Here is an 8,091-nt window from a genome sequence, read left to right on the forward strand (position 1 = left end):
TTAATTAAAAAAAAAAATACTAACGTGAACAACAAAGTGAAAGTCAAGTGACATTTTTCTAATTACAAAATCATCCAAAAAAAAGTTCATATTTTTACATTTTGAAAAACTTGGTTCGTCTAAATTGTCAGTGAAAAATTGCAAAAATCACATTCAAAATCATTCTATCTCATGATTGATTTATATAGTACCTGTTTCAGTTACTTAATTTGAACTATTAGATGGTAATAATAAATGATAAACAACCACATCCAAATTCATGCTATAAACCATTTCTTTTGGAAAAAACAATTTTATTTTCCACCAAACAAATCTAGACTTATGGCAGTTACAATAGCACAACAAATCTCCAAGAAAAACACACGCAACGAAAATAAAATCAGTTGCATTGTTCCAAACATTGTCAAAACGATAAATGATCACAGCATATAGTTCATAGTTCAACACATTTTCTTGGGAGCTTGGGATCAAACTATATCAGATTTTCTTTTTCACAATCCCTTCACAAACCCCATCAATACCAAAAAGCCCGGAAAATTGGTACTCATCGACTGGACCAGGTAGCTGGAATGAGACTGAAAATTGACCTGGTGGGCATAGATTTTTGGTTAGCATTTCAAAAGTGTGGTGGTGCTTTTCCACTTTTGTCTCCCCGGTGGTGGAAACTCCCTCTATTTTTATTTCTCCAGTAGATTTAACAGAACAACTAAAAGCATCTGCATTCACAACAGCAAAAGTGAGATCAAGAGAGCTTCTAATTACACCACGTTAATAGCTGTTTATAGGTGCTTTGTTCTATTTGCAATTTTTATTAATCAAAAATGAAATTATTAGATTAAAACTCAACTTGTTTCTAAAACTATGTTAAAGCGTATTTGCGTATATATATATATATATATTAAGAAATCGTTAATACTAATCACACTTTTTTATTTGAATGTAGACACTTTAAGAACAAATATGTTCAATTAGGGCCCTACGTTAAGTAAAAACCGTGAGTAGTAATGATGCTATTTAAGCAACGAGCTTTAATGTAGTTTGGGAAATAAATTGAATTTTGGTCTAGGTTTTTCATTTTGCAATTGAAAAAGAAAAAAAAGCGTATATAGGTCAAAGCCCTCTTTACAGTCACACGAAGGGTGTAATGAGAAATTTAATGAATGCAAGTAGAAGCCCCCATATGAGATCAAATAACCTACAATGCAACACATAAAATGATTTGCCATTTGAGAATCGCATGAAACTGAACTGTTAAAGCAACTATTTACATGCCAAACTAGATATGCATAATATAGTTAGAAATCCAATACCTAAGTCATATATCACCAATAAAATAACAAAATAGGAAAGTAAAACATGGAGGAAAAAAGTGGATATCTTAAAGAAAAAGCAAACATTTATTATAACTTGTAAATAGTTTAGCCTTGTATGTAAACTTACCATGATTTGTTAGGACCCCGGGGAGAGAGACACGAAAGAGGTATGAATCCTCAGATTCACCAATATCAACTAGCCCTATGATTGGCCCGGTATTGTCATTCGCAGCATTTCCAATTTGCTGCGAGGGAAGAAGTATGATAGGGGGCTTAATTTGCTCTCCTTGAGCTTTTGTTCCAATTGTTAATGATTGTGGAGGATGCTCCGCTTGAGGTTCTACTTTCATTGTTGGTGATTTTGGAGGGTTCTCCACTTCAGCTTCTCTTTCTGTTGTTACTAGTAATCTTGGAGGACTACCGCTAAATGGGACAGCATTTAGAGGTGCCACGTCAAGTGTAGGGCTCAGATCATTGGTTGGGTTGAATTCATCATTGTAACTTCTCTTTGTACCACATTGAGAAGCAGCACTGAAATTCATTTTATAGCATACAGTATTAGAATGCAAGAGAAGCAACAAGAGCAACAGCAGAACATGATGCTCATAACTTTGAATGAAAATATAGTACATTAGAACAAACTTTGACACAAATCATACAGTAAAAGTTTTAACAATTCACTTTTCTTACCTTAACTTACGGATATGCAGCCTTCACACATACCATCAAGGTAAAACTGTTGTTCTTACTCCATAAAAAGTTGAAGAATAAAAAAAAAATATATATATACAATTATGGAGGGGATATGGTGTGAAGAACGGAAGAGAATACAGTTTTTATTTACTGTATGGTGTGTGCATATAGAAGCTCCCAAATAAGAGAATACAAAAACAAAAAAGATAGGGAAAATTACATAGACGCCCTTGGTAAATTATAGCTAGTCCCACTAGTATGAGAAAATGATATAGACCTCCCTTAATGGGCCTAAAAAGTTAACCCCGTTAACAGAGTAAATGAAAGACAAGAATACCCTCATATTGAAAAAAAAAAAAAGAACCTTTCCCTACCTTCTCTACAACACCATTCTCCTAACACCCAACCACCACTACCACCATTATGACTCACCTCCAACCACCACCATTCTCTTTCCCATTATAGTACTGCCACCAACCCCCATTTGCTCTTATCTCTCAGATACACCACCACCATCACCCTTACTACCAATGTCCACTCTTACTACTCTCGTGTTTCACTATCATACCAGTCATCCCAAACCACAAAATTAGCGTCACTCAAAATTGAACCACATAAACACACATTTTGTGTATATATGATGGAGAAATCAAAAATCAAACCACAAAATAATAATAATAATAAATCAAAACGCAAACCCAACAAAAAAGAGTCACAAACCTCCACTCCATCATCGCTCATCTCTTATCTACAAATCAAGCCATAGAAACAAAACAAAAACAAAAACCACGGCATTGGGGAAAGAGCAATGACATGGTTGAGAAAAGGAGGGTGAGAAGAATGGAGGAATGGAAGGGATGGGTGGCGCCAGGAGTTGAGGCATTGGATCGTCGTGATTGGATCGTTGTGCTTGGAATCATGGCATTAGGTTGGGGTGTAATGGGAAGGCAAGGGGCAAAAGGAGAGGTAGTGGTAATACTGTGAAAGAAAGGTAATGGAGGTGGCAACGACGACAACATGGGGAAAAGGGAGATGAAGTTGGTGTGGAAGGAGGACTCTGAGGGAAATAAGAAAAATGAGAGGTAAAGTTTAGGATCGACTCATTTTTTCCCCAATACATTAAGGGCAAAATAGGAATTCAAGGAAAAAATTGCTTACATCATCTATTGGGTCTAATTTTCTAACAGATACCTAGTGGAGAGGGGTTTAGTGAAATACAACTCAAGTGTTAAGGGAGGTCAAAGTTATTTTCCCAAACTAGTGGGTTAGGTGTAATTTGGGTAATTTTCAGGAGAGGTGGGTGTAATTTATATGATATGTTTGTACATATATTTAATTCTTATCACTTCCAATATTGTATTCTACATAGTAATAAAATTAAGCTATAATGAGATCAACAATATGATATAGTAAATGGAAAGGCAAATAGTACATAAAATGATACACTAGAAATTGTCAACAATCAAAACTAAAAATTTTGTATAACACCAAATCACAAGATGTAATAAAGAAATAAAAAATTAATCACAAGGTTAAAAAAATACAATGATCCAATAAATAAACTAGGAATTTCATATTTCTTCCATTGTGAAAGACATCAAATATCAAACAAATTCAAACATCTTGGACATACTAATCAATAAAAGACACTAGGAACAAAGATGTGCTATTCCTTGAAAAGAACTTAACCAAGTTTGTAGGTAAGTGGTCAAATCACTAGTGAATAGTTAAAGCAAGTAATGACAACAATGGTGATTGTGCGGTACTTGGTAGTGGTGGCAAAAACCATGGTGCTAGTGTGAGGTAGTAGTGATGATGGTGGTGTGGTGATTGTAGTGGAGTCGCAATGATGGTTGTGTGGTGGTGGATTAGAGGTGGCAATAATGATAGTGTGGGCTGAGTGATGGTGGTGATAGAGTGATGGTGATATTGTTTTGGTTATCTCATTGGTTTCGGAAAATATTTTTAGCCTTTAAACGCACAAAATATTTTCCTTCCAAATTAGCTCATTTTTCATTGACAACTAAAAATGCTTTTTTTGTTAACTTTCATCTTCTGTCATATCAAACACCAAAAAATAGAGAAAATATTTCCAAAAAAAGTTTCTACCTTAACAAACAGATCATTACATATACTTCTAAGGAAATATCTAAAGTTATTTGTGTAATTAATTAGATTATTACTCATATTTCCTAAGAAACACACTAATCATTCAGTTTAACAAGCATTTCATAAAAAAATTAAAAATTAAAAAAAAAATCACTGCTTATGAAATACTTTAACATGCACTTTCTAAAAATGTAGTTGTAAATGACATTAGAAAACTTTCGTAGTAGAGAAACTTCTTGATGTTTTACCAAGCATCAAAATGTGAAACGAAGTCCCACTTCGATTTAGTGATGAAAGTAATGTGCCGTACATAATCACGATGACATTCTCTTCTCAATAGTTAGTTTTCGGGGTTGAGTTCAACCCAAGACCATGTAATAGGGGAAAAGAAAACTAATTTAGTTAGAAATCGACTTGTGAGTGGAGAGCTCATCCAATTTATATTAAGACCCACTCTTTTTTACTCTATTTGATGTATGACTCTACTTTCATACATGCTCCAACAGTAATTCCTAGGAGCTCACGAAGTAATGTCAAAGGAAATAAAGTAAGGTTTATAATGCACATCAAGTCTGAAAAGCCCAATTGCAAAATTTTAAGAGCTTCAAATCACATAACTTTCATTATGCCTTTTTATAAAATTGACAATTTCAAAACGTATTAATTGAGATCTATAAAAAGATCCATATTTAATATGAAATTTGTGAAGCCAAGCCCTACATCACTTCGGTATAAAGGAGGTGTACGATGGATAAGCATGAGAGCACCTCTTCACTTCTCAAGCTAGTTTTTGACATTGAGTTCCATTGAATACCGTGCCACATTGTTTTAGAGAGATGGGTAGGGTGTCTGCCCTGAGCCCTACATGCTAGATATGAGAGAGGGTGTGAATAAAAGTTCCACATCACCCGGATATAAAGGTGATTTATATGTATAAGTGTGAGGGCACCATTACTTCTCGAGCTAAGAATTGAGTTGCGTTCCACCAAAGACCATGTCACAAAATTATGTTTAGAAAAAAAAAAAAAAAAAGGACTGAACAAGTTGTAGAATTTCTCAAAATTGAGTAATTTCTTGGTTTCAAAACTATGAAACTTCACAGTTTTATGAAATTTCTCAGTTTGTATGTTTGTGTGTGATTTCATTTATTTTAATTATCATATGACGGTTACATGAATAATTATAAAATGGGAAACTCAATTATGAAATTTGCAATTTTTCAATTTTCAAAGCTCTCAATCTTGATTCATGTTTCCACAAGTCCGTCACCCTTGACATTTATGAATCCATTAGCAATTATGTGACATAAAGAAGTACTAAGAGAAGTTTGCATACAATGTATAATTCATTGTACAGTTAACAAAACCAATTTAATAACTTTCAAAACAAAATGGCACTCATTGTTATAGCCACTTTCATTCACTATCTGAATTGACTTTCTTCATTATCATTATCATCTTCTTTTTCTTCTTCTTCTTGTTTGATTAATCAAAATTAGTTGATTAATAGTCGATCCATAGAGTTGAAAGTAAAGTAAGTAGAGTTTGAACACAATGGGTTCCGCATCATCAATCGTGGCAATCCATGATAAAATGAACGCACTATAATGTTCTTGGAAGCATTCAATCATTGCCAACATTGTCTCCGACATTGAGAAACACATTGGTGGCACAACTATCAATGACCACAACTGTCTCTTCTGGCTTAAGGCTCGTTCCATTGAATTAGAGTATATGCATACATATATACTTAAGTATATACATACACACATACATCCATATGTATATGTGCATATACCATTTTTTTTTCAAGATTCAAATATGTGACTTTCGGTCTTGTTTTGATTTTGTTGACTCGAAAGTTGATACTTCTACTTGACGACTTTCAAGCTCCCATCATCAGGTCATAAGGAGATGCACTTTTTTTGGCAAAGGAGAATACCTCATCCTAAGCCATGTTATGGAGGACAACAAATGTTGTCTATCATCAAGAGACTCTTAACACTAGTGCAACATAATAAGAATATTTTGTGAATACAAAACTAATGGAACAACAGGTTAAAAAAAATCTTGTTTAGGACCCAATCTCTTAAAAGTTTGTAAAATGGAACATTTACCCAAATTCCTCTTCTTCTTTTTTTCCCCTTCTAAAAGTTCATAAATCTAAAAACCTAATAAGAACCCAATCAACTCCATCAGTTGTTTTTTATCTGTTACACAATGATCTTAGACACAAAAGGTCATTGAGTTTGGTTGTATGAAAACTATTAAAATGGTAAATTAATAACAATGGACCTTCTCTTTAGTAAGTAAGTAAATTTTAAAATGTGCATGTAGTTAGTTTATTGCTAATTGTTTGGTTTAAAGTATATTTTTCAATTTCAATTGTAATAGTAACAAATTCTTTCCCTTTAGAGACTTAGCATCAATTAGGGTTGTAAAACAAACCAAGCTACTTGAGCTTGATTGATGTCTAACTGACTAAAAGATTATTCGAGATTGGCTTGATTTATGGTTTTTGAAGCTTGTTCATTTTCTGAGATCAACTTGAACTTGGCTCCATAAAACTTATGCTCTGTTTGTTTGGGCATAAACGTTTTTTGAATTTTTTTTTCATATTGTCTGGTGTTTGATTTAATGAAAAATGAAAGTCAATGAAAAACAAGTCTATTTGGACATAAAATATTTTTCACTTTTTAAAATATGAAAAATGTTTTCCAGACTAAAGCCTTACTAATGTCATTATACTACCACCGCCACTCTTACCTCTAACGTTACACCACCATCCATCTCCACGGCCATTGCCATCATCATCGTCGCCATCACCACCATCACAACCACCATGCTGCCACTTCCACTTTTGTCCCACCACTACTACCATCACTAGACATAGAAAAATGTTATTTCAAGAAATCAATTTATGGAAAAAATTTTCCATAGAAAATGTTTTTCATTGACCATGGAAAATGAAATGTTAAAAAAACCACTTTAGCAAAGAAGAAAGTCATAAAATCAAGAAAATTCGTTGCAAAAATGTTCGCGGCAGAAAGTTAATGAAAACGAAAATAGTCTTCGTCAATGGTCAACTAAGAATGATGAAATCACAAGTCGTTAAAGCATAAATTTTTCACCATTTAATGCCACACAAAAGAGAGAGAAAGACACCCTGCACAGATGACCTTTTCGTTACGACATACTTTCATTGCCAAAAGTAACTTTTGGAAATATTCCTTCAAATGACGACCTTTCATCTTCATGACAAAATTGAAGAGCCTTTATTTTTCCATCGTTGAAGCCATATATTAAAATATTACTGTAGTCTCTATTTCTTTATTCCAAGGTTTTTGACTATTTGAACGGGGACTATTGACTGCAACTCCATTTTCAATCAATACTTTATTAAGGATCATTTTCCGAGCTTCCATATATAGTCGTTGTCTGAAGTGGGTTGCCTAGCCCGCCCTAAACTAATAGGATCCATTGGCCACGGGTCACACATAAGTTACTCGAAAAATCTAAAATTGCCAAGATTGTGATTTGTAATTAGGATTCAATTTCAATAATGAACAACAATTTCCAATCAAACAAACAAAGAACTAATTCAATTAAAAAAAAAAATTGAATTAGATCTACAAACAAGCAACAACAAATGAACACAATGATATAACGTGTAAAAATCACAATTGGACTCCAATTATGATAAAAAAAATTATGGGTTAAAGCCGCAAAATAATCAACTAAGAAGACAATGGAATTACACAAGAGAATCCTAAATTACCTTGCAAATCCATGCCCAAATTGAACCCAACTCGTTGTACCTCTTCAACACTGTCTTGACCTTGAAATTGCTTCACCCAACATTGAATCCACAATGCCAAAGTCTAATCCATGATGAAGAGCCACTTCGGAATCCACCAAAGCTTCCAAGCTCAAGTTCTTCGGAATCCACCGAAGAACATCCCTCTAGAAAATGTATT

At 33.7% G+C, this 8,091-nt stretch overlaps 1 pseudogene; it reads right to left on the bottom strand.

The window, feature by feature from the left end:
* Nucleotides 1-359: 359 nt before the first annotated feature.
* LOC114313895 (alpha-crystallin domain-containing protein 22.3 pseudogene) lies at nucleotides 360-1,855 on the bottom strand (annotated as a pseudogene).
* Between the last annotated feature and the right edge of the window lie 6,236 nt (nucleotides 1,856-8,091).

Source organism: Camellia sinensis, chromosome 2 (assembly GCF_055761805.1).
Source record: "Camellia sinensis isolate YWXY chromosome 2, ASM5576180v1, whole genome shotgun sequence".
Taxonomy (NCBI): domain Eukaryota; kingdom Viridiplantae; phylum Streptophyta; class Magnoliopsida; order Ericales; family Theaceae; genus Camellia; species Camellia sinensis.